Source organism: Delphinus delphis, chromosome 11 (genome assembly GCF_949987515.2).
Source record: "Delphinus delphis chromosome 11, mDelDel1.2, whole genome shotgun sequence".
NCBI lineage: Eukaryota > Metazoa > Chordata > Mammalia > Artiodactyla > Delphinidae > Delphinus > Delphinus delphis.
Window position 1 is genome coordinate 2,931,284 of NC_082693.1, and position 27,540 is coordinate 2,958,823.

Here is a 27,540-nt window from a genome sequence, read left to right on the forward strand (position 1 = left end):
ACAATGTCATCCTCAGGGCAGCTGATTTTTATTGAGTACTTACTGTATTCCAAGCATCTCATTAAAAGCTTTATGAGCATTAGCTCATTTATTCTTCACAACAATCACATCAGATAGGACTATTATTCTCATCTAATGAGAGTTTAACTGAGTTTTAGACAATAAAGTTTCTCATCCAAAGTTATACAGCTAGGAAGTGACAGCAATCCACAAACAGTTTAAGCAAATTAATCATGTAATTATTTTGCCTTTTTAAGACAACACACTTTTTCACAGAAAGGAGAAGTGATGCCCACACCTCACACTAGCACTCAACATTCCAGCCAGACCAAACTATCTTCAGATCACTCTACTTGCCCTACAGCTTTCTTGCCTTTGGGTCCTGCACATGCTGTTCCCTCTGCTTGCATCCTTTTCATCTGGCCAAATACTACTTATCCTTAAGATCTCATCTCAGATCTTCCTACAATCCATCCTATGAGCCCATTCATGCAACTAAATAAACCACTAACTAATTTGACTTTTACACAAACCTATGCTTCTATTCAATCAGAGAATATTAAAAGTAACACTAAATGGCTTCACTACCATTTAACTGGAAACAAAGTAATTCACAAACGTTTTCCCCACATAATACGCAAAACAATACTTTACTTAAAACCAAAGGTCAGGGCCTCCCTGGTGGTGCAGTGGTTAAGAATCCACCTGCCAATGCAGGAGACATGGGTTCAAGCCTTGGTCTGGGAAGACCCCACATGCCACGGAGCAACTAAGCCCGTGCGCCACAACTACTGAGCCTGCGCTCTAGAGCCCACGAGCCACAACTGCTCAGCCTGCACACCTAGAGCCCACACACCGCAACAAAGAATAGCCCCCGCTCGCCGCAACTAGAGAAAGTCCACGCGCAGCAACGAAGACCCAACGCAGCCAAAAATAAATTAATTTTTTTTAAAAAAAGAGAGCTTTAAAACCAAAGGTCAGGGGAATGACTGCTAATGAGTTTGGGGCTTCTTTCTGGGAGGATGAAAATGTTCTAAAATTGATCGTGGTGATGAATGTACCAAAAGAATTTAATTGTACACTTTAATGGGTGAATCGTATGGTATGTGGATTGTCTCTCAATAAAGCTGTTATTTTAAAAAAAAAAAAGGTCTGCAGATAGCTAGACTTAAATTATAAAAACAAATATTAAGCCTGCAAAAAAAAATACATAGGGGATAAAAATACTAAATGCCGTGTTATTGCACAAAATTTCACTTTTAAAATAGCTAAATGCCGTGTTATTGCACAAAATTTCACTGGTTAGGAAAAACAAGAAACTGGAAACAGTGTCTGTCTTCAGGAGTAACTGGATGGGACAGAAGAAACTTAATTTTTTCCCTGTATGCTTTTATAACTTCTGATTTGATACATGTATTAAAAAAATAAGTGTCCATATAATTAGTAACAACAGTGTCATACCTCTCCTTAGTACAAGTATAAACTCCCAGGTTGCATATTTTGTTCTGAAAAGAATAAAGAATGAAATATATATGTTTTTAAAAATCAGTCGAAGGAAGTAAAAAACTGAAAGATTCTTACATTTGTCTCATCTCACACTAAAAAGCATTTAGTCATTTCTCTGTTATTAGACATTATAATCAGGCAGAATTCTTTCTTACCCAACAGTCTGACACATCTTTAAGCAATGACACAGTTGACCATTCCCTCCTCCTTGAAAACTTCCTTTCCTTCATTTGTAGTACATCACACTCTCCTGGCTTTCCTCCTTCCTCAATAACCTCTTATTAATCTCCTTTGCTGAATTCCTCTTCATTTCCCAAGAAGGTGTCCAGAAGGTAAGTTCCATGAAGGTGGGAATTTTTGTCAGCTTTGTTCACTACTGTATTCCCAAAGGCTAAAAAAAGTACCCAGAACCGTACTCAATAAATAACTGTTGAATGAATACATGAATGAATCAGCACCTCCAGGCTCACATTTTGGAAAGCCATAGAAGTAAACTATATTCCACATAACCTTTATGCTTAATTTACTTTATTACATTATATTTCTCTGAAAATTGTTTATTAAAATTGTTTATTATTGGATTAGCCAAAATACTTCATTCCCTGCTCTTCCTCCATCAATGTGTTTTACACAGAATGTGCAAAACGCACATTTAACAGCTCTCATACTACTTCTAAAAGCATAAACATAGCATAGAAAAAGAGCAGTTGTTGCTATGGGAATTTTCACTTTTGTTTCTAGTACTAACGTTGAATTAACACAATGACATACTTATCTGACTTTAGTAATTAAAAAAAGGGGGGGACACCCCAGTAGACTTAACTAAGATATCACAGTAATGACTAGCAAGCCACATTTCTTGAAAAATAAAACATACCAGTTTTCTCAGTCTTAAGAAATTCTAAAGAGAAATAGAACACTTCTACCCTACATTTTCCCCAAATCATATGATTGCATTCCAACAAGAAGAATCACATCCCACTGTCAGCCATGGAAATGTCATTTTAGCACTATACAAAGTTTCACCGCTATTTTAGTTCACATTTGTCCCCATGTGTACCCCATTAAATCAAAGTATAATTTATAAGCCAAAACCAGATTATGTGAATTTTAATCTTTCCTTCTAAGTGACTAATCCAATATCAAAACTATTATTATACCAACTTATAATTTGACCTGTCGGAATACAATTAAATCTTTAGTTTATAATTACAAATTGGACCACACCCTTTCTCACTTAATAGCTATTATATCATCTGTTTCCTACAAATTTTGTCAAGCAGAAATATTTGCTAGAATAATCTGCTCATTAAGTAGGCATGTTAAAAAAAGGCACCTACTGACACTCACTCTGTATATTTCTCTCTCAGGTTATGGGAAAGCACTTCCCTGGCTAAGTTCCCAAATAAATTGAGTAAGCCTTTGGAAAGTCACTGCTTAAACTCCATTTCATGACGGTTTCCCTTCCTCCATAAGTGAATTACTGAGAGTCATGCCTACTTCCATCCATTATATAACAAATGTCAATCTCAGGGCCTGTTTTCTGAGGAAGAATAGCTTAAATGATATTAACTGATAGGTAAGGCCAGTGAATACTGTAATCTAATAGGGAGCAGGAATCCAGAAAAGAAGATTCTGATTCAATGTTCCAGGTTGTGAAACACTGAAGTGAAGAACGTTGAACATTGTTTACTCTTAGTAACATCTCCCTATACGACAGACACATGCCCCCCAAAATGTTACTAAAGAGCATTTTAAAAGCACCTGACTCCAAGAACGTTTCTGAGAAATTGAGGGACCTACCAAAAAAAAAAATTATTCCACTTCACTTTTAAAGTGTCTAATAAAGACATGTGCAATTGATAAATTTTAGAAATCTCCAATAATTAAGTGTTAATTAAGTGTAACTTTACAACAATTAAACACAAAATAGCTGTCAAGGTTTACTAACACATGAGTTATAAAGACAGTTGTGCTTCAAAACATTTAAGCACGTTTCGCATAATTAGCGCCAACAGAACTATTCAAATTGTTCATTGTATCCATCCAAAGCAGTCAACCAGAACCACGTGCGACTACTCCTCAGAAACGTGTCTTCCAAAGCAACCACCTGATCCTCAGGCCCTCTCTTAAGGGGCCAGGATAGAGCTCTGAAAACGAGGTGGCATAGAGATCGTTCAGGCACAGAAGAAAGACTGGAAGATAACGCCTTTAAGGAACTAAGTGTACTGGGACCTATTCCCCAATGTTGCTGCCAGAAGGAAGTTGTCTAACCCAAGATCTCGCTCTTCTTGAACGGTGTAGAACTCCAAACCCATCCACGCTCACACCCCGAGCCAAAAGCAGAGGGATTCTCCCCGCCCTCGACGCCCCACCCGCTCCGCCTGGAGGAAGAAAAGACCCCAAATCCTAAAGTAGAGGTGCGAGACCTAGTGCAATAGCTTCTCGAACTGCCTCAAAGGCAGCATCCACAGCTCATCTTCCTTCTGGAAGCCAAGCCTCCATCTCCTACCTGACCACTTCATAGCAGGAAAAAAACCAGAATCCTCGTCTCTTTCAACGCTGTACATCAATACTCAAACCCCAGACCCAGCCGACCGCACCCCAGCCTCCCGGGGCTCCGCGAGACGTACACCTCCCCACCTCGCCCGCAACACCACGCCTCAGAAGCCGGGCGCCCGCAGCCGCCGCCGCCGCCCCCGATCTCGTCGGTGGGCTGGGTGGGGCCGCCCTCCCGGACGTCCCATCCCCCCCGCAGAGCGCGGAGGGGGAGGGGTCCCCGCGCCTCACCTACGGCTCCGCCCTCCCCGGGGGCGCGCTGCCGGGACCCAGCCAGGGCCGTGAGGAGGAGCGGGCGGAGGAGAGCCGAGGGGCCTAGCGCCAGCAACGGGCGGGAAGCTCCAGGCGCCGCCCGATCCCGAGCTGCCGCCACCGCGGCCGTCTCACCCTGCTCAGTGCTGCCGGTGCCGGTGCCGCTGCCGCTGCTGCCCGGGCGCCGTCGCCGCCCCCAACGCCGCCGCCACCGCCGCCGCCGCCGCCACCGCCGCCGCCGCCGCCGCCACCGCCGCCGCCGCCGCCACCACAGCCACAGCTCGGCCCGGGCGCCCGACGTCACCGCGCCCCGCCCCCTGCGCGATTTCCCCAGCCCCGCCCCTGGCTGACGTCAGCGCGAGCCCCGCCCCCGCCCGACCGCGCCCGGTCGGCGTCCCGCAGCCTCCCGGGAGCGCGACTCGGGCGCGCGCCGGCCTCGGGCGCTTTCCGGGGTCTGGCGGGCGGGGGCTCTGGGCTGCCGGCAGACGGGGGCGCACAAGCGCACAAGGCAGCCGCGGGTCGGGCGGGTCTGTCTCCTCCCGCTTGCCGTAGGAGGCGGTGCGGCGCGGACAGTGGGCCGCCGCCTCCGCCGCTGCCTCAGGGGGCCAGTCACGCAGAACCCTGGGCTAGCCGCCCCGAGGAGCCTGGCGCCCGCGGACAGCTGGGCTTCCCGCACGGAGGCCCTCGGGCTGCCCGCACGGCCCGGGAGACACCGCCAACGGCCTTTTCGCGGTTCGTCTCGGCGGCCGGGGAGGGAGGGCGGGGCGGACGGCCGTCCCAGTCCTCGCGGGCGGCAGCTGGCCCGGCGTCGGGCTCCCCAGTTTCTGGTACCGAAGCGCAGACGGTTTCCTTGTCGGAGCCACGCACCGTTAATGTAAGGCCGTAAGTAAGCTATCGTTGCACTAAGAAAGTAAGAGTGATTTGAATCGTGTTTTTTCCCGGCTGGCGATTGTTTTATCAGTAACTCTAAACGCCCCTGAGAGCAGCTGAGTCACCGCCAGCGTCCACACCCTCGTGGCCCCACTGTCACTTTCCCGTCCCTCGTCGGGGTTCTCGTCCCTTCATTCGTCATCGCATCCCCATCCCGCCCAGCGTCCCCCGGCCTGCTGTACAGTCGCCCCCTTCCGGAGGGTCCGTACGCGGCCGCCGCTGTCAGGACCGCTGCCGGGGGATGCTCGGTCCTGCCAAATGAAGCATCCTCAAGTGTTTCATTTTCTCGAGCACCCGACTTCACTCAGGAATAAACCAACTTCCTTTGACTGGTTCTCACGATCCTTCTTATCTGACTGCTGATCCGTTCGTCCTGCTGCTCCCCAGCGGTGTGGTGAGATGAAGGGAAAGCAAAGTGGACTCATCTTATCTTTCTAGTTTCCATTCTGCCAGTGTCTACGTGTGTGACCTTGGGAAAATCCCGTTACTCCTGGGTCCTGCTTTTTGTAACTGTAAAAGGGGGTGTGAACGAGATGTCTCAGATCTATCCCATCCCTGAAATGTGGGGATCTGAAGAGTGTGAGATGCTAAGCATTGTTATTCATGCACGGGAGTACTGTCAATATCACAGACACAGAAATTTTTTTGGTTTCTTTTTTGTCATTCCATTGTTCTTTTTTCTTATTTACTACTCTGCCCCACATATCTTTTTTTAAACCTACACTTAGGATTTTTTTTTTTTTTAATTAAAGCTGGCTGAGTGCATGCATTCGTTGCCTCTTCTTCCTGGAACCCCATTAAAATGCTAACAAAGGAATGAAAAATGATAGAAACCCGTACAAAACAGAAAATGGGAAGGGAGCCACCAAGAGATTTTTTTTTTCTAATTTTACACACAGAAAGTGGGTGAGGTCTGATTAAACAAAATGGAAGAAACCATAATGTGGAATAGGCGTGGGGGGGGGGTGCTGCAGCTGAAGAAGGAGGCCTACCTGCCAGAAGTGATTTAGAGAAGCTGAAATTTGGAGACACTGACAAGACAGAGCAAGAGTGAGAAGCAGGGCTGAAAACAAGGACACGAAATAAAGTTCTCTATGTAGAACAGCAGAACCCTCCCTATACCTCAGATACAATAGCTAGGAATTTATCCCAGGCTAAAAGTCAAGGTTTCTCATCATCTCTGGGGAGCATTTAATGACTAAGAGTAGAGCATTCTTTATTCTGACAATAGCCAGTTTCCTACCCACTCACCCTAGAGGGAAGTTGTGCAAGTTGGCAAGACCCTCCCAAGTTCTAAAGATGCGTCATCAGCATCCAACTACTTCATCTTAAATATGAATGGACAACCAGGGACTGTTAGGTGTTCAAGGGAAGTCTGTAACTTGGGGCTGGGGAAGGGAGGGAGAGGATAAGGAGAAAATGTGACCACAGAGGAAAAAGAAACTTCAGAGAACTTAAAAATATGCTCACAAACTTTTATTACAGGTATGAAACAAGGATAATGTACTCAGATAAGTAACAATCCAAGAACAAAAAGTAAGTCTTGAAATTAGAAATAGGAAATTGCCAAAATTATAAATTCACTGGAAGTGTTGAAAGGTAAAGTCCGTGCAATTTTAAGAAGAATAGAAGAAATACGCAAAGAGATGGAAATTGCAAGAGAAAATATAAGAAAAATAAAAAGTCTATCCAACAGGACTAATACCACAAGAGAAAGAGAAAAGAGAGTAAATAAAAGATGGAAAGTTACCCCAAAAATAATGGAACAAAATTTCCCAGAGCTGAAAATGTCCATTAGTGGGGAACAAAAACAACTTTGTGAAATGTTAAAACTCTAAAGATAAAGAGAAGATCCTGAATTTCCAAAGGAAAAATGTGACCCATAGGGACCTCCCTAGTGGTCCAGTGGTAAAGAATCTGCCTTCCAATGCAGGGGACGCAGGTTCGATCCCTGGTCGGGGAACTAAGATCCCACATGCCGTGGAGCAACTAAGCCGGTGTGCCTCAGCTAGAGCCCACATGCCACAAACTACAGAGCCCACGCTCTGGAACCCATGCACCACAACTAGAGAGAGAGAACCTGCATGCCACAACTGGAGAGAAGCCCACACACCTAAAGGAAAGATCCCGAGTGCCGCACCTAAGACCCGACGCAGCCAAAAATAAATAAATAAATAATAATAATTTTTAAAAGTGACCCGTAAAAGAGTAAGACTCACACTGCGATTAGAATTCTTACCAGCAACACTAGATATGAGAAGATAACAATGACCTTCAAGTTTCTGAGGGAAATATTTCTTTAACTTCAAATTCTAAGAATTTTTTTATTAAGAAAAAAACTCTATTCCTAGCTGAATTATCATTAAGAGAGCAAAATGAAAACATTTTCAGATATGCAGAGACTCATAAACTCAAACTCCCACATAGGCTTTTTTTCAAAATTTAAAGATGAGATAGAAATGAGGTTTCTGACAGCATCACTATCCAGGATTCACTAGATCTAATTCAATAGTAAAGGGAAATCCTAAGAGCTAGGCTAGATTGGGATGGAAGGATAGGAGTTCTGGGAGAGGATTCAACTGAATAATTACTATGATAGAAAGCTTAGAAAATGCTGGTTTCTGATGTTCAACTTTTAGACCAAACCTGTTAATAAATTATAATCTTGCTGTAGTTGAAGCATAGTTTATACCAATGTTGACAACATAAAGGTAAAAATACAGCTGGCAGTTTAAGATGTAAACATAGGAAAGGTAGAGGTAAAGGGAAAAGCACTCAAGAGACGATGTGTATAGTTGGCAGAATAAGAAGCAGTTGCTAAAGTGTACTGTTAGAAGTAGGAAAAGTGACCAGTGGAGGAGCAAGGAATTATTAGGCTTACTGAGAGGATAGGAAGAAACGAGGTACAGGGTTTATAATTAAGCTAAATCGTCATCAAGAAATAATAGAAGACTTAATATCGTTAAAATAAGCAGTACTCCTCCCTGTGTTCTGCACATTCTATGCAATCCTATCAAAAATCCCAGCTGCCTTTTTTTTTTTCCTAGAAATTGACAAGCAGATCCTAAAATTCACATGGCAATGCAAGGGACTCAGAATAGCCAAAAGAATCTTGAAAAAAAAAAAAAAAGTTGAAACACTCATTCTTCCTGCTTTCAAAACTGACTGCAAAACTACAATAATCAAGATAGTGTGTTGTACCAGAATAATGATAGACGTATATATCATGGAAAAGAATTGAGACTTCAGAAATAACCCACACATTTGTGGACAGTTGATTCACTGGGAAAATAGTCTTCTCAACAAAGGGTGCTGGGATAGTTGTATAACCACATGCAAAACAATGAAATTGGACCCCTACCTCACTTACGCAAAAATTAATTAAAGGAACTTCCCTGGTGGCGCAGGGAATCCGCGCCAAGGGAAGGGACATGGGTTCGACCCATGGTCCAGGAAGATCCCACATGCCACAGAGCAACTAAGCCTGTGCACCACAACTATTGAGCCTGCACTCTAGAGCCCACGAGCCACAACTACTGATCCCACGTGCCACAACTACTGAAGCCCATGTGCCTGAAGCCCATGTGCCTAGAGCCCATGCTCCACAACAAGAGAAGCCACCGCATTGAGAAGCCCATACACCGCAACGAAGAGTACCCCCACTCACCTCAACTAGAGAAAGCCCACACACAGCAGTGAAGACCCAATGCAGCCAAAATTAATTAATTAATTAAATTTTTAAAAACTTAATTCAAAATGGATCATAGACCTAAATATAAATGCTAAAACTATAATACTCTTAGAAAAAAACTGGTGTAAACCTTCATGACCTTTGATTAGGCAATAGTTTCTTAGCTATGAAACCAAAACCGTAAGTGACAAAATTTTAAAATTGGACTCCATCAAAATGGAATATAGAAAACTTTTGTATATTCAGCTTTAAAAAGTATGGTGAGCCTTGAAGACATTATACCAAATGAAATAAGCCAATCACAAAAGGACTGTATATTGTATGATTTCATTTATATGAGGTACCTAGAATAGTAAAATTCATAGAGACAGAAAGCAGAAGGGTGGTTGCCAGGGGTTGGGGGAAGGCAGATGGGCATTTGCAAGCCAACCAAACCTGCCAACACCTTGATATTGGATGTCCAGCCTCCAGAAATGTGTGAAATAAATTTCTGTTGTTTATGCTGCCCAGTCTGTGATATTTTGTTACGGCATCCTCACCAGACTAATACAGATTTTGGTACTGAGAAGTGGGGTACTACTGTAACAAATACCTTAAAAATGTGGAAGGGGCTTTGGAAGTGGGTAATGAGTGGAGGCTGGAAGATATTTGAGGTGCATGTTAGGAAAAGCCTAGATTGCCTTGAAGAGAGACTCTTGGTAGAAATGTAAACGTTAAAAGGTGACTGTAGTGAGATCTCAGAAATGAGGCGCATGTTATTGGAAACTGGAGGAAAGGTGACCCTTATTATAAAGTGGCAAAGAACTTGGCCAAACTGTTTCCTAGTGTTCTGTGGAAGGTAGAAATTAAAAGTGATAAACTGTGATATTTAGCTGCAGAGATTTCTAAGCAAAGTGTTGGTGGTGCGGCCTGATTTCTTCTTACTGCTTAAAGTATACAGGAGGTGAGAGATAAATTAAAGGCGTTGTTAAGCAAAAAGGAACCAGAACCTAAAGATTTGGAAAATTCTTAGCCTATCTACAATATTGTAACTTGCAAGAAATATATACTGGTGAGCATTTTGTAATATGCTTAAATGTCAAATCACTATGTTGTACACCTGAAACTAACATGTACATATAATACAATACATCAACTATACTTCAATTAAAAAAAAAAAAGAAATATACATTTGGTCATTCATATGACCAAAATATATCTCATATTTGGTCTTCATCCAAGGTTCTTGACTCACAGCTCCCAAAACCCTTGGAATTTCCTGAGGGATAAGAGCAACGGGAACTTCTCTTGTCATAATGTTTGGTCTCTACTCCTCAGTTCCTGAAATCACTTTCAGAGTCATAAAGGTAAAATGGATGTCTTGTTATTTGTAACAAGCCCCTTTCTATCACAACAGGATTTATGTTAATGAGGTGACTTTTGGAAAGCCCTAAGTATGGGGACTTGTCAGCAAAGAAGCCAACCATGAATACAGGATTGGAACTTTCAGTCCCACCCCCTGACCTCCAGGGAGGGAAGAGAGGCTAGAGGTTGAATCAGTTGCCAATGACCAATGATTTGATCAATTATGTCTATGTAATGAAGACTCCACAACACTCAAAAGGACAAGGCTCAGAGAGCTTCTGGTTGGTGAATACCTGGATAAGTGGGGAGAGTGACACACCAGGAGAGGGCGTGGAAGCTCTGTGCCCTTTCCCCATACCTTGCCCTATGCGTCTGTTCCATCTGGCTCTTCCTTTTATAATATCCTTTGATAACAAACCAGTCATCCAGTATGTAAAAATGTTTCTCTGAGTTCTATGAGCCACTCTGGCAAATTAATCAAACCCAAGAAAGGGGTCATAAGAACCTTTGATTTATAGCCATCAGTCAGAAGTACGGTCCACAAGCTGGACTTGCAATTGGCATCCTGAGCTGGGAGAGATTGTTGGAACCTCCAGTTTGTGGCCAGGTGGTCAGAAGCACAGGTAACAACCTTGCTTGCATCTGGCATCCTGAGAGGGCAAGAGGGGTGTACAGCGGTCTTGTGGGGCTGAGCATTTAACCTGCAGAACCTGATGCTGTCTCTGGGTAAATAGTGTCAAAATTGAGCTGAGGTGCAGGAGACCCAGCTGGTACCCAGAGACTTGCTCCTTGGTGGTGTTGGGAAACCACCCCAACTCCTCGCATGTTGGAATTAGGTGTAGAACCCAATTACTATCCATATTACGTTAAAGAAGTATGTTCTGGAGAATACATCAAGGGTGTAACTGGATAGTCATTTGATAAAGAGGTCATGGGTGCAACTCATGGATTTAATCGGTCATCTCATAAGTAACCAGGAATAGAAATAAGATTATACCAGTAGAAACACTGCCAGTTTGAACTAAGGGGCATAGAGACAACAAAATGGAGGAATACTGTCAGACTTCTGGGAGTCTACAGGATAGGACAATAGAGCTACCTGGCTGCCAATTCACATCACCCTTCAAGAAAAGCGAGAAATGACACCAAAAGTGATTCAGAGATCAACAGGGCTGCTACTCCAGCCACCAGCCCAGAGAGTACAGGTCTGGGGGGCAAGCTGTCTCCTTGGTTTCAGTGGAGCCTGCTACCAACCAGTGCCTCAGGAATAAAGCTGATGCCCAGGGCTGAGGGGCTGGAGCCACCACCCAGGGCCAAGGGGATGAGGTTGCCACCCCAGTGGGCCTGGAAGGCAGAGCATTGAGCCCAAAAGGATTACTCTTGAGCCTTAAAATCTAATGAAATTTGCCTTGCTGGGTTTTGTACTCGCTTTGGACCCATTTCCCTTTCTTCTTCCTGATTTCTCTCTTTTAGAATAGAATATCTCTCTATGCCTGTCTCACCAGTGTATTTTGGAACCACATAACTTGTCTGATGTCGCAGGCTCACAGCTGGCAAGGAATTTTGCCTTCGAGTGAATCATATCTCAAGTCTCAACCATACCTGATGATATTCAGGTGAGACTTTGCACTTAGAGTTGATGCTGGAATGGGTTAAGACTTTGGGATGGGGTGAATGTGTTTGCCTGTGAGAAGGACAAGAATTTTGGGTATCCAGAGGGCAGAATGTTTTGGACTGAGCTGCATTCTCCCAAAATTTATGTGTGGAAGCCCTAACCCACAATGTGACTATATTTGGAGACAGGGCTTTTAAAGAGCTGGTTACGGTTAAATGAGGTCATATACAGTCTGTGGTATTTTGTTATGGCAGCCCTAGTAGACTAATTCAGACACCACCAGGAAAGTGAGAAGACAATACACAGAATGGGAAAAAATTTGCAACCACATATTTGATATTATATCCAGAATATGTAAATAATTCTTAAAACTCAACAATAAAAAGACAACCCATTAATACATGGGTACAGGATTTGAATAGGTATTTCTCCAAAGAAGATATATAAATAGCCAATAAGTACATGAAAAGATGTTCAACATCATCAGTCATTAGGGAAATGCAAATTGAAACCACAGTGAGAAACCACACCCACTAGGATGGCCATAATCAAAAAGAGTGTAACTGTTAGTGAGGACTTAGAGAAATCAGAACCCTCATACACACCTGGTGGAAATGTAAAATGGTGTAAGTGCCTGACAGTTCCTTGAAATGTTGAATATAGAGTTACCATAAGACCCAGCAATTCTACTCCTAGCTGTATACCTAAAAGAATTTAAGATATCCACACAAAACCACAAACTTTTGTATATGAATATTATAGCAGCATTATTCATAGTAGCTGGACAGTGGAAACCAAATCATGAATCAGTTCAAAAAAAATAATAATTTTTAACAAATTACTGACCTGCAAGAAAGTAAAAGAATTGCCCCCAAAGACTCAGTGGCTTATAAAGTGCAAATATTTATTTTTAAGTTAGTTGGGATTTGACAGCTGGAGGGAGGGGTGGTCAGCTGCTGTGCTGTGCTCGAGGTACGAATCAGTTCCACACATCTCCCATTCAAGAACCAGACTAAAGGAGCAGTAGTCACCTGGGTTGTATTTTCCTCATGATGGCAAACAAGCATACAAGAGGCTAAGCCACAGAATCACTTGAAGCTTCTGCTCAAGTGTGTCATATGTCCTGTGTGCTCACACTTCATTAACCAAAGCAAGCCACGCAGCCAGGTCCAACATAATGGTGTGGGAAAGTATACTCCTTTCACGGAGTAGAGGAAAGGAAGAAAAAAGGGAAGGAAAAAGACATGCCTTTCCCTTTAAGAAAACTTCCTAAAAAATTGTGCACACCACTTCTTTTTATATCCCATGGTAAGAGCTCAGTTCATGGTCATTCCTTGCTGAAGGGCAGATTGGAAATATAGACTTTATTGTGGATGGTCATGTACCCAGTTAAAATTAAGAAGTTATATTACTAAAATAAGGAGAAAATGACTATTGAGAAAAGCTATCAATTTGCCACAAACTTCTAAAACAATTAACTGATATTTAAAAACTTAATAGAGACTGCCCTGGTGACGCAGTGGTCAAGAACCTGCCTGCCAATGCAGGGGGCACGGGTTCGAGCCCTGGTCCGGGAAGATCCCACATGCCGAGGAGCAACTAAGCCTGTGAGCCACAACTACTGAGCCCACGTGCCACAACTACTGAAGCCTGCGTGCCTAGAGCCTGTGTTCTGCAGCAAGAGAAGCCACCGCAATGAAAAACCCACGCACCGCAACAAAGAGTAGCCCCTGCTCACCGCAACTAGAGAAAACCCGTGCGCAGCAATGAAGACCCAACGCACCCAAAAATAAATAAATGAAATAAATAAATTTATAAATAAATGAAGACAGGGAGGATAGAAAAGGCAATCTCCTACTTTAAATCTACTTAGAGTCCCTTAAGGAGAATCTAGAGAAAGGAGGTAAGCATCTGTTCATATAATGGGTTCATATAATGGGTGAGGACTTTCCAAACCAATAAGAGACATAAATCTATAGAGCAGGAATCACTAAGAACAGGACTAAAAAGAAATCCAATCTAGATGCAGTGTAGCGAAACCGAGAACATAAAAGACAACACATCTTAAAGTCAGTTCTTAGGCACTGGGGATTAGGGCTTTAACCTATCTTTCTGAGGAATACAATTCAACCCATAACATGAGACAAATAAATACCAGCTTACTTACAAAGGAACAGTAATTGGCTGACGACAAACCTATGAACACACAAGGGAAGCTGGAAGACAGAATAATCTCTCCAGGTGCTGAGAGACAATAACTGTCATCTCAGAATTGTGTACCCAGTAACACTAATTTATAAGATCAAGGACAAAATAAAGACATTTTCAAGTAAACAAAAGCGCATGGTTTATTACCAATTGATCTTCATTAAAGGAAAATCTAAATGATACTTCAAAGGAAAATAATCCTGCAGATGAGGATCCAGAGGCATACACAGCTGCAGTCTGTGCCACCAAAAGGGGTACAGGGGGACTTAAAAGGGCCAAAGCTAAAAACAGAATCTGACCACCAAGTGGGAAGCATGTCCACACTGATAGGAACCCAGGGTTTTTCTTCCCCCTGGGGGTCTCATGATCATTAACCATCTGTGTCGGCAAAAGGCAGTCTTCCAGCTTTCATATCAGATGGAGGCAAGGGTAAAAGTTGATGGGAAACTTACGTGACTTGGGTGCATTCCTGTGAGTGGGCTAACGCTCAGTCATGCAGAAAGGGGAGGGTAGGACTGCGGGCCTAAGACGGGGCTGACAAAATAGATTCAGTGAGGTTCAGCCACACAGCGTCACTGGGGACCATGACAAGAGCAGTTTATTCAGGTGGTTGAGTTGAAAGTTGATTAATTGGTTCAAGAGAGAATGGGATGGGTGGAAGTACAAGTTGTGAGTATTAGCAGTTCTTTAGAGAATTTCTGTTATAAACAGGAGTGGGGAAATATGAGGTCAACATTATTTTCCCATGTACCTTTCTCCTATTCCCAAATTCCACCTGACGTCATCCACTTCTGGTTTGGGATACTTGTACGTGGAGGCATACTGGCTGGTATAATAGTTTGGGATTCCCCCTTTATTACCTGTTTTATTTGCATAATGAGAAGATAACTAGACTTACGTATTAAGTGTTAAGTATCTCCTACAGCATTTTAACTCCAAAATTGCAGAGAGGAGTATGAGAATAGTTTTTTAATCATTATTTCACCATACACAATATTATCTAACTTTACCTCTTATATTTGAAGTTTTTTATACCTGATTAATGTCCATATTTATGTGAGGGTGAAAAAGAATTTACCACAGTAAGGTTTATAGTTATAGTTTAATGTCAAATTATATAACCACAAATACTAGAGGGCAGTATAGCAGAGTCTCAGGTGCAAGGGCTCTGGAATCAGACTGCCTGGGTTCATATTCTGGCTTAACCTATCCAGGCCCTATTTCCTTATCTAAACTGGAGATAATAATTGTAAAGGTATTATAAGGATTAAATGGGGAAATACATGTAAAGTGCTTAAACTAGTAAACACTAAGTATATAGTAAGTCCTTGATAAAATTAACTAGTGTTATTACTAAGCAGCGAATCAACTGTCAGTAAGAGAAGACCTGACTTACAGTGGCTTAAATGAGAAGGGTTTGTTCTGCTCACACAGCAGGCACCCTGAAGATAGGTGGCTGCTAAAATTTGCTCATTTCTACAATGCCAGGGCTTGGCCTCACTTCAGTTCCCTTTGACTTTCCCTCACGATTACACCATCACCAATCACCACATTCTCAGACAAAGGCAGAAAGCGGGAGGCAAGGAAACAGAATTTCTGCCCCTGCGCCTTTCTCTTTTTAGGGAGGAAACCACCACTCTGTGTGTTGTGTTGTGTTGTGTTCTTCAAGATTGTCTTAGTTTGAGAAAGCCCTCTGGCCAATAAATGGAGGTGCTGGCTTTTGGTGGTCAGGCAGTCCTAAGTGCACTGATGTGGTCCACGTGAGGGGCACGGATGGGCGAGGCACCAGCTTGCTGCTACAGCTGTCTAAAGGGCATCTGATGTGGTACATATATACCTGGAATACTGCTCAGCCGTAAAAAAAGATTGAAATAATGCCATTTCAGCAACATCGATGGACCGAGAGATTATCACACTAAGGGAAGTAAGTCAGACAAAGACAAATACTATATGGTATCACTTATATGTGGAATCTAAAATATGACAAATGAATTTATCTACAGAACAGAAACAGACTCACAGACATAGAGAACAGACTTGTGGTTGTCAAGAGGGAGGGGGTTGGGGGAGGGATGGATTGGGAGTTTGGGATTAGCAATACACACTACTATATATAAAATAGGTAAACAACAAGGTCCAACTGTATAGCACAGGGAACTATATTCAATATCCTATAACAAACCATAATGGAAAAAAAATTTTTAATAAAGGGCATCTAAAATCTTACACATTGAAGAACACACTTCTAGGGCTTCCCTGGTGGCTCAGTGGTTGAGAATCTGCCTGCTAACACAGGGGACACGGGTTTGAGCCCTGGTCTGGAAAGATCCCACATGCTGCGGAGCCTGTGCACAACAACTACTGAGCCTGCGCTCTAGAGCCCGCGAGCCACAACTACTGAGCCCACGTGCCACAACTACTGCAGCCCACGTGCCTAGAGCCCAAGCTCTGCAATAAGAGAAGCCACCGCAATGAGAAGTCCGTGCACGGCAAGGAAGAGTAGCCCCCACTCGCCGCAACTAGAGAAAGCCTGCACAGCAACGAAGACCCAACGCAACGAAAAATAAATAAATAAATTTATTTAAAAAAAAAAAAAACACACTTCTAATTTCTACCCCCAAACCTGCTCTTCCCACATGTTCCCCATCTCAGTAGGTGGCAACTCCATCCTTCCTGTTACTCAGACCAAATGTTGGAGTCCTCCTTAATTCCTCTGTCTTACACATCACATTCAATTACACTGTAGTTAATTAATCCTGTCAGATCTACCTTCAGATTCTGTCCGGAATCCAACCACTTTCATCACCCCTGTCATCACCATGCTGACCCAACCCACCATCGTTTCTTGCCTGTATTATTTCAGTAGTTTCCTGACCGCTCTCCGCTTTCTCCCCCACCATCCTTTTAAAAGCTAGATCATAATTATGTCACCTTCTTGCTCAAAACCCTCCAGTCTCAGAGTAAAACCCAGTTTCTTCTCATGGCCTGTAACTCCTCTAAGAGATTTGGTGCTCTCCGACTCTGCCCTTGCCTGCTACTTGCCCTCTAGCTCAGGCTGCCCCAGCTGCACTGACCTACTTGCTGTTCTTTAGTCATGCCAAGCATGCTCCCACCTCAAGACCCTTCTGATGGGCACAGTCTTCTGCCACAGAGCTTCCAGGCTTGATTCCTCACTTCCTTCAAGTCCCCGATGTCACCACCCTGAAGTCATCCCTGCCCCTCTCCGTACTCCCTGCCCCCCTCACTGTTTTAGTTTTCTCCATCTAACATGCTATATATGTGTATTTATATACATGGATGTACTACGCTTCTTTATTTATTTTCTGTCTCCCCTCAGAAATGTAAGTTCTGTGAGGGAAGGGACTTTCTTTTTTTCCCTGTTTTACCCCTAGTGCTTGGAACCTATTAGACACTTGGGGGAAAAAATGCTGAATGAGTAAATGAATGAGCGAACAATATTATTTTAAAAAAAAAAACCGCTAACTGCCTGATGACCAGACTGCAGCCGTGACACAAACTGCTCCATCTTTTTTTTTAACAGAAACCATTTTATTTATGTATTTATTTATTTTATTTATTTTTGGCTGCGTTGGGTTTTAGTTGCAGCATGCGGGATCTTTCTTTGCAGCGCATGGGCTTCTCTCTAGTTGTGGCACACGGGTTCCAGAGTGCGCGGCTTCAGTAGTTGCGGCATGCAGAGTTAGTTGCCCTGCTGCGTGTGGGATCTTAGTTCCCCGACCAGGGATCGAACCCATGTCCCCTCCATTGGAAGGTGGATTCTTAACCACGGGACCACCAGGGAAGTCCCAGCAAACAATATTGAACATTCAAGTTGCTTCAAGCTTTGTGTGTACAAGGCTTTGTGCATTTTCTTTCCGTGTTTTATGATTAATGAATAATGAATAATATTATTATGAATAATAATGAATAATTCTCAAAATGAGATTATGGAATAGGAAAGTAAAGGCATTTTTTGGCTTTTAATAAAAATAATCAAATTGTTTTCCAAAATATTTAAACCAGTTATGTAGAGGGCACCAGTTATATGATGGTCCTGCTAGGCATTCTACGTTTAAACTTTTCCATAAATTTTATAGGAAAGACTAGAAAATTTGATTATTTTTCCATATTTATTTATAACCATCAATAGTACTGTTACTTTTTTCTTTTCAGTTTTATTGAGATATAACTGACATACAGCACTGTATAAGTTTAAAGTGTACAGCGTAATGATTTGACTTACATACATCGTGAAATGATTATCACAATAAGTTTAGTGAACATCCATCACCATATGTAGATACAAAAATTAAAGAAAAAGAAAATTTTTTTCCTTTTGATGAGAACATCAATGTATTTTTAAATAAATTAATTAATGTAATATAAATATTACTTTAAAAAATTAAAATCTCACCCACAGGCTTTCTCAGGTTCCTTCACCTTTTTGGTTCTGACCTATCCTTAGCTGACCTTAATTAAAGGTGAACTTAGTAACCTACTTTAGACAATGCTTCCTATGTTCCTCCACTAAGTGTCATACCAGCCTCACAAGTTCTGGATTCTAAGTCCTGTTTATTAGCTTTTATCGTGGTTATAGATTCTCATGCTGGAGGGAAAGGCTGTTTTCTCTGCCTCCATGACTATATGCCCTTTTTAAAAATACCATGCCTCTGCCCGCAATACGTTCTTTATCCTCTAATAATATGAATACAAGTATAGCTTATATATGCACGCTTGAGTATACTTTATACAGCTGTAAGTATTTACATAGAATGAGAGTAGTTATATATAATCACACATGTATTTTTTGTGTTTCAAGATCTCAGCAAGGGATGTACCTGGCTTTGGTTATCGATGAGAAATGCAGCTAATAGAACATTCAAATTACTCTGATACCCCATGCAAAATAACTCAGTTGTTAGTTCACTTTCTTCAGATACCACCTTGTCTCATGAGCCACCTACTCCCAGATGTTATTCTAAATTACCATTTGCAGTCACTTCTCACAATGCCCACTCCCAGCTGCCTTTCTAATTCAACATTTCACAGTTCCTGCTTTGTTGCTGTTCTTTCCAGTTGGCATTTTAATCTGAGAGCTGTTTATCTTTGTCAACCACCATTCCTCATAGGCCAAACTTTCAAACTGCAAGGCTTTCAGGAAGTCATTTGGTTAAATATTCCCTCATTTTTGGTTACAAATGCCTTGCTTTTTATTTTAAACTATGGAAAGCTTCATGACTGTATTAGATTGTGCTAAATAAGAATCCAGTGACCACACTAATCAGCAAAATGATTGTGACTCTGGAAACCAAGACTAAACTGCAGTTATATCACTGGAAGTGTAGGTGGGATGTATGAAGACCTTTCTCAGTGCTCACTGATGTGACATTTAAGTCAATAGAATGGAGGTAACAGTTCCTAAATTATCATCTATAGACAGATAGATAGATAGATAGTTAGATACTGTGCCTAATAAACCTTTCTACATAGTTTCTTCATTTTGCCCCTTCTAGATTTTGTACTTCACACTTAATATTGTAAAAAACGTACTTGTTGTTTGCATTCCTGTAATGCAAATAACATGTTCAGTTGTGAATATATATAAGTGAATATTTTCATGTTTTATCTAACATTTGACATACATAATTCAATTAGCACAATCCCACCAAATTCTCGTTTAAATAAAATTATTGACAATTTTACTTTTTTTTTTTTTGCTGTACACGGGCCTCTCACTGTTGTGGACTCTCCCGTTGCGGAGCACAGGCTCCGGACGCGCAGGCTCAGCGGCCGTGGCTCACGGGCCCAGCCGCTCCGCGGCATGTGGGATCTTCCCGGACCGGGGCACGAACCTGTGTCCCCTGCATCGGCAGGCGGACTCTCAACCACTGCGCCACCAGGGAAGCCCGACCATTTTACTTTTGGTATGAATCAATTCTCATTGTTGGAATGTTAAATAATTCTTTGGTGTTCCTGGGATGCAAAAAAAAAAAAAAAAAAAAAAAACCCAAAAAAACCCCTAAAAGCATGTATTTTTTTTCCTACAAAACTCACTAATTCTTCATTTGTTCAACAACTATTTATTGAATTTCTGCTGTGTGCAAAGTATAGTTCATGATAGTGAGGATATAGTGGACAAACTCTCTGCCCCCACTGAGCTTGTATCCCTATAGGGGTACTATATTACTAGTATTACTAGTATATTACCAGTATTTACTATTAAGATAGTTATACTATAACTATATTACAAAGCTATAGTAATCAAAACAGTATGGTATTGGCTTTAAGACAGGCACATAGACCAATGGAACAGAATTTGGAGCCCAGAAATAAACATATACAGTCAACTAATATTTGACTAGGGAGCCAAGAATACTCAACAGGGAAAAGATAGTTTCTTCAATAAACAGTGCCGGAAAAACTGGATATTCACATGCAAATAAATGAAACTGTATCCCTATCTTACACCACTCACAAAAATTAACTCAGAGTGGATTAAAGACTTAAATGTAAGACCAGAAACAGGAAAACTCATAGAAGAAAATGTAGGGTAAAAGCTTCTTGACGTTGGTCTTGGCAACAATTTTTTGAAACACAAGCAACAAAGCAAAAATCAATAAGTGGGACTATAGGGCTTCCCTGGTGGCGCAGTGGTTGAGAGTCCACCTGCCGATGCAGGGGACACAGGTTCGTGCCCCGGTCCAGGAGGATCCTACATGCTGCGGAGAGGCCCACGTACCACAAAAAAATAAAAAATAAAAAAATAAGTGGGACTATAACTGGGAGCTCCCTGGCAGTCCAGTGGTTAGAACTCAGTGTTTTCACTGCCATGGCCCGGGTTCAATCCCTGGTCAGGGAACTAAGATCCCACAAGCTGCGTGGCATGTAAAAAAAAAAAAAATCAGTGGGACTATGACAAACTAAAAAGCTCTGAACAACAAAAGAAACAATCCAAAAAATGAAAAGACAACCTATAGAATGGGAGAAAATATTTGCAAACCACATATCTGGTAAGGGCACTAATATCCAAAATATATCAGGAACTCCTACAGCTCAATAGGAAAAAAACAATCTGATTAAAAATTAGAGAAAGGAGCTAAATAGACATTTTTCTAAAGAAGACATACAAATGGCCAACAGGTACATGAAAAGATGTTCATCAGGGAACTGTAATTCAAAGCCACGAGATATTGCCTTACAACTGTTAGAATAGATATTATCAAGAAGACAAGAAATAACACAGTTGGCAAGGATGTGGAGAATGTAAATTGCTACAGCCACTATGAAAAAAATTAAAAATAGAACTACTATATGATCCAGCAATTCCACTTCTAGGTATTTATCCAAAGGAAACAAAAACACTAACTTGAAAAGATATCTGCACCCCCATGTTCATCGCAGCATTATTTACAATAACCAAGATTTGGAAGCAACCTAAGTGTCCATGGACGGATAAATGGATAAAGAAGATGTGGTACATATATACACAATGGTATATTACTCAGCCATAAAAAATTAATGAAACCTTGCCATTTGTGGCAACATAGATAGACCCTTGAGGGCATTATGCTAAGTGAAATAAGTCAGGCAGAGAAAGAGAAATACTGTATGATCTCACTTACATGTAGAATCTAACAAAACCCTCAAACTCATGGAAACAGAGAGTAGATTGGTGGTTAGGGAGTGGGGGTGGGGAAGGAAGTCTGAAAATGGTCAAAGGGTACCAACTTCTAGTAGTAAGATGAATAAGTTCTGGGGATGTACGTACAGCATGGCGGCTGGTTAATACTGCATTGTATACTTAAAGTTGCTAAGAGAGTACATACTAAAAATTTTCACCACACACAAACACACAAAGGTAACAATGTGAGGTGATGGATGGGTTAACTAACCTTTTTCTGGTAATCATTTCACAGTACATATGTATATCAAATCATCATATTATACACCTTAAACTTACATAATGTAATAAAGGAAAAAAAAGAAAAATGTGTAAATATATATTGGTCTCTGTCCCTGCTTCCCGGCACAGAGCTCCTAAAACTCTTGTATCTTCCTAAATGATAAGAGTGCTAAGAGCATCTTTTGTTCTAACATTTGGTCGTTGACCCTGGTTCGGTGACACAGAGCTTTAGGAATCCTTTGACATTTCCTGCATGATAGGAGTGTCTTTTGTTCTAATGAGGTGACTCTGGGTGGGCTTCTAAATAACTTCAGGAGGGGGGCAGGGGAGGTGCTGGTCACCAGAAAGACCAAGCCATGATTAGAAGGTTGGAACATTTAGACCACACCCCCCCCCCCCCCATCCTCTGAGAAGGCGAGAGGGGCTGGAGACTGAGCTAATGATCGATCATGCCTATGTGATGAAGTCTCCATAAAAATCCCAAAATTGGGGTTTGGAGAGCTTATGCTTGGTGAACATATCCATGTATTGGGAGGGTGGCACACCCCAACTCCATGGGGACAGAAGCTCCTGCGCTTGGGACCCTCCCGACCCACTTCCTACATATCTTCTCATCTGGCTATTCATCTTGTATCCTTCATCATATCCTTTGTTACATAATAAACTGGTCGACCTAAGTAAGTGTTTCCCTGAGTTTTGTGACCTCTTCTAGCAAATGATCAAGTCCAAAAAGGCCAGTAGGGGGAACCTCTGATTTGTAGACAACTCAGACAGAATTGGTGGATAGCTTGGGGACCTATTATTTGCAAATGGCGTTTGAAGTGAGGGGCAGTCTTGTGGGAGTGAACCCTTAACCCGTGGAGTCTGCCTGTCTCCAGTTAGTGTCAGAACTGAATGGCGTTGTAGGACGCCCAGCTGGTGTTGCAGAGAATTGCATATGTGCAAAACCCACACATTTGGTGTTGGAAGAGTGAGTGTGTCAATATTATGAGAGTAAAGGAGAAACACACAGGAGGAAGAGGGTAGTTTTTCCCTTATAGCTTCTCACTCATTTCATTTCGTTCTTTGCAAAGTCACCTCATCCGAGACGCCTTCCCCAAATCATCCCTCCATCTAAACAGTGCCGCCGTTCTCATCATGCTAGCTCCTGCCTCAGTCTTCGTCGTAGCCCTTCCTTCTACCAGCCGTACCGTATAGTTGTTTGCTTGCTCACCCTTTCTCTGCCTTCTAGGATACAAGCTCCATGGGATCCTGGACTTTGTTCTTTGCTCCCTCCTCAGTGCCTGCATTGGTGTCTTTCACACAGGAATGGCTTAATACATATTTATTTGATGAAAGATGAATAAATGAATGAATGAGAAATACTAACCATTTACTATACTATGGGAACGCTTAACTGGTAAAATATTTTGAAGTGACATGTTATACAGCACTCTACACAAAACAGAGGAAAGCCACGTATCTCACATGGAAGCTTAAGACCATTTTAACAACATAAATGAACACTTTCCTTTTAAAAAATTGTTCTTCTATGCCCAGCAAAGGAAAACCATCAACAAAATGAAAAGACAACATGTGGAATGGGAGAAAATATTGGCAAATGATGTGACTGACAAGGGGTTAATATCCAAAATATACAAACAGCTCATATAACTCAATATCGAAAAAATAAACAACCCAATCAAAAAAATGGGCAGAAGAGCTAAATAGACATTTTTGCAAAGAAGACATACAGATGGCTAACAGGCACATGAAAAGATGCTCAACATTGCTAATTATTAGAGAAATGCAAATCAAAACCACAATGAGGACTTCCCTGGTGGGGCAGTGGTTAAGAATCCGCCTGCCAACGCAGGGGACACGGGTTCGAGCCCTGACCCAGGAAGATCCTACATGCCGCGGAGCAACTAAGCCCGTGCGCCACAACTACTGAGCCTGCGCTCTAGAACCCGCAAGCCACAGCTACTGAGCCCGTGTGCCGCAACTACTGAAGCCCGTGCGCCTAGAGCCCGTGCTCTTCAACAAGAGAAGCCACTGCAATGAGAAGCCCGCACACCACAATGAAGAGTAGCCCCCGCTTACCGCAACTAGAGAAAGCCCGCGCAGCAACGAAGACCCAATGCAGCCAAAAATAAATAAATAAATCTATTAAAAAAAAATAGGACAAGGAATACCTGTATACCCTTTACCCAGATGTGCCTTATAGTTAACACTTTACTCCATTTGCTTTATCTGTGTTCTATCTACCTACCTATCTGCCTATCTATCCATCCATCTATCTATCCATCCATCTATCTATAATTAAAGGGTGAGTTTCATACATCGTGGCTCTTTAACCCTAAATACTTCAGTGTGTATTTCCTAAGGATAAGGGTCTTTCTCCTCTAACATAACCATAGTTGTCAGCTTTATAAATTCATAAGATTACCTTGATTTCAGAATTTAACCTATCATCCGTATTCCAATGTGATCAACTGAGCCCAAAACGTCGTTTATGGCATTTTCCCCCTCCAGCACAGGATCCAGCCTAGGGTCGGGTACTACATTTGTTTGTCAAATCTCTTTACCCTCCCTGATCCTGGGACATTTTCATAGCCTTTATCTTTTCTGACACTGACATTTTGAAGAAGGCAGTGTCTACCACCCCTGCGCCTAACATACACTTTTTCTCTTGTAACTGAACGTTCCTCATTCTGCATTTGTCTGATGTTTTTTGTGATTAGACTGACGTTATACATTCTCTGTTGTAACACGGCGAGGGGATGCTGTGTCCTCCTCAGGGTATCGCATCTGGAGACAATGTCCAGTTATCCTCCCTGGTGATGTTAATTTGATCACCTAGTCAAGGTTTGCTCAATTTCTCCACCGTACTATTACTGTGTTTTTTTTTTTTTCTTCCTCCTTTGCAGTTTATGTCTATGGGGAGACAGTTTAGGATCATGCCAGTATTCTCCTCATCCAAATTTCCCCTCAGATTTAACATCCATTGATGATGCTTGCCTGATTCAATCTTTACCACGACAGTTGCCAAATGATAATTTTCCAACTCCAGCACCTCCTCAACATTTGCCAGTTGACCCTTGTCATTCTGCTATTTTTTTTTAATTGGGAAGGACTCATCAATTCTTCTCAGTACAACTTTCCACATATCCAAAACGTCAGATAATCTCTCAGCACCGTTTTTCCCCCTGTACACATTCCATCTGGAGCTCTTCGTCCTCTCCTCCACTTCAGACTCGTGGTCCCCTGGCTGCTGCATAGCTGCCTTCCTGAGATTTTCACTTCTTATCATCTAAGGAATTTCATGGCCTTTTTTCTGTGTTGGATCCTGTTTCCTGAGTCCTGTGCCTTCCTCTTTCTTAGTTTCCTTTTATGTTTTGAAGAGAAGAGACATTCTTCTCTAGCTTTCTGAGAAAAGGTAGGCAACAAGTTAATTTTTTTTGAGCATATGTGTGTCTAAAAATATCTTTACTTATTCACTCACTTTACTTATAATTTGGGTATTGAATTCTAGGTTAGCAGTTATTTTCCCTTGGAATCTTTAGTGTCTTTTAGCTTCTGTTGCTGCACGGAGGAAATCCAAATGCAGTCTGATTCCTGATACTTTTGATGTAACCTGATACTTTGTATGTAACATATTTTTTGGTTTTCATTCTGAATATTTTCATTTAAAATATTTCCTCTACCTCTTATGGTATAAAATTTCTCAGTGTAGCTCCTTTTTAATTCATCATTCTGAGGTCTGGGGTGGGACCTTTCAATATGAAGACCTATGTCTTTCAGGTCTGAAGAGTTTTTTTGTGTTTTCTCTGTGTTAATTTCTTCCAGGTGTTTTCTTATTCTCTCTTTCTGGAATACCTATTTGTCAGATGTTGGACTTGACCGATGCTTTAATTTTCATATTGTTTCTCTTTTATTATCCATCTCTTTGACCAACTTTCTGAGAGTTTTTTTTAACCTTATCTTCCAAACTTATTAGTGAAATTTTTATGTTAGGTATCATATTTTAAATTTCTAATTGCTTTCTTTATCTAATACATTTTTTTCTTTTTTCTTAGAGTATACTGTTTTGTGAACAGAATACATATATCTTCTTATCCTAGAATGTTATTTATGTTTTCTTTGGAAAAATGTTTTTCTGTTTGCCTTCTCTCTTGGGTTCCTTTTACATTTGCTTTAATAGCTTTTATCTCAAAGATATTCCCTGTGATCCTTTACTGTCTTCATATTTCAGAATGAGGTATTAGTCATCTCATTGGAAGCTTTCTGAGCGTATGGAAGTTCTCTGATTTGCCTCATTGTAGGCAAGCTTTTAAAAATTATTTTATTTTAATTAAAAAATTTGAAATTGCAGTAAGATACACATAATATTTACCATCATAATAATTTTCAAGTGTACATTTAAGTGTACATCTCAGTAGTGTTAAGGACATTCACATTGTTGTACAGCCAACCTCCAGCTCTTTTCCTTTTGCAAAATTGAAATTCAATATTCATTAAAAAACAACTGTCCATTTCCCCCTCCCTCCAGCCCCTGGCAACCACTCTTCTACTTTCTGTCTTTATGAATTTGACTACTTTAGGAATCTCCTATAAGTAGAGTCATACTGTGTTTATCTTTTCGGACAGGCTTCGTAATGTCCTCAAGCTTCATCCATATTGTCCCAGGTATCAGAATTTATTTCCTTTTTAAGGCTGAATCATAGTCCATTGTGTGGACACACCACATTTTGTTTGTCCATCATCTGTCAGTGGACACTGGGGTTGCTTCCGCCTTTTGGCTATTGCAGATAATGCTGCTATGGACATGGGTGTGCAAATATCTGTGGGTGTGCAAATATGGGTGTGCTATGGACATGGGTGTCTGTAAAGACTCTGCTTTCAATTCTTTTAGGTATATAACTAGAAATGGAATTGTTGAATCATATGGTAATTCTATTTTTAATTTTTTTGAAGGCCCACAATTGTATTTGCACCATTTTACATTCCTATCTGTAGCGCACATTATTCCAATTTTTATACATCTTTGTCAACATTTGGTATTTTCTGTTTTTAAACAGTAGTCATCCTAATGAGTGTGGGTAAGCTGTTTTAAGTGTATAGTTTTGGGCCCTGCTTTTTCCACAGAAAATGATCTTGAAAATTCTTTTTTCCACGTCAGTAGTTTTTGTTTGTTTGTTTTATTTTTAGGCCATGCGGCATGCGGGCCAACCAGGGATCGAACCTGGGCCCCCTGCATTGGGAGTGTGGAGTCTTAACCACTGAACTACCAGGGAAGTCCCCTCAATAGGCATTTTTTTAAACATGATTTTTAATGGCTGTACTATTTAACAGATTCCATAATGTAACATTTTAATTCATTTTCAGTAATATTTCAGGGTATAAATAATGTTGTGCAGAATATCCTTATAAAGAAATCTTTGTGTACATCCCTGATATTTTTCTTAGTTGCTAAGGTCCTACAGGTTGAATTCTTGTATCAGAGGATATATGTTTTTGATATATAGTCCCAGATTGCTTTCCTGAAAGGCT

General features: G+C 41.5%; 2 protein-coding genes across 7 annotated transcripts in view; one reads left to right on the plus strand and one right to left on the minus strand.

Moving 5' to 3' along the window:
* The window catches only part of ERC1 (ELKS/RAB6-interacting/CAST family member 1), a 393,002-nt gene extending 388,442 nt beyond the window's left edge, over nucleotides 1-4,560 (minus strand). For 5 of the 6 annotated variants that reach the window (XM_060024063.1, XM_060024061.1, XM_060024060.1 and 2 more), the window contains exon 1: nucleotides 4,453-4,560. The gene's annotated coding sequence lies outside the window, so the exon portion shown is untranslated. The other variant, XM_060024059.1, reaches the window with a different exon arrangement.
* Nucleotides 4,561-4,720: 160 nt separating this feature from the next.
* RAD52 (RAD52 homolog, DNA repair protein) overlaps nucleotides 4,721-27,540 on the plus strand; it is a 58,295-nt gene continuing 35,475 nt past the window's right edge. The window contains exon 1 of the mRNA XM_060024072.1: nucleotides 4,721-5,199. The gene's annotated coding sequence lies outside the window, so the exon portion shown is untranslated. The remainder of the gene's footprint in view (nucleotides 5,200-27,540) is intronic.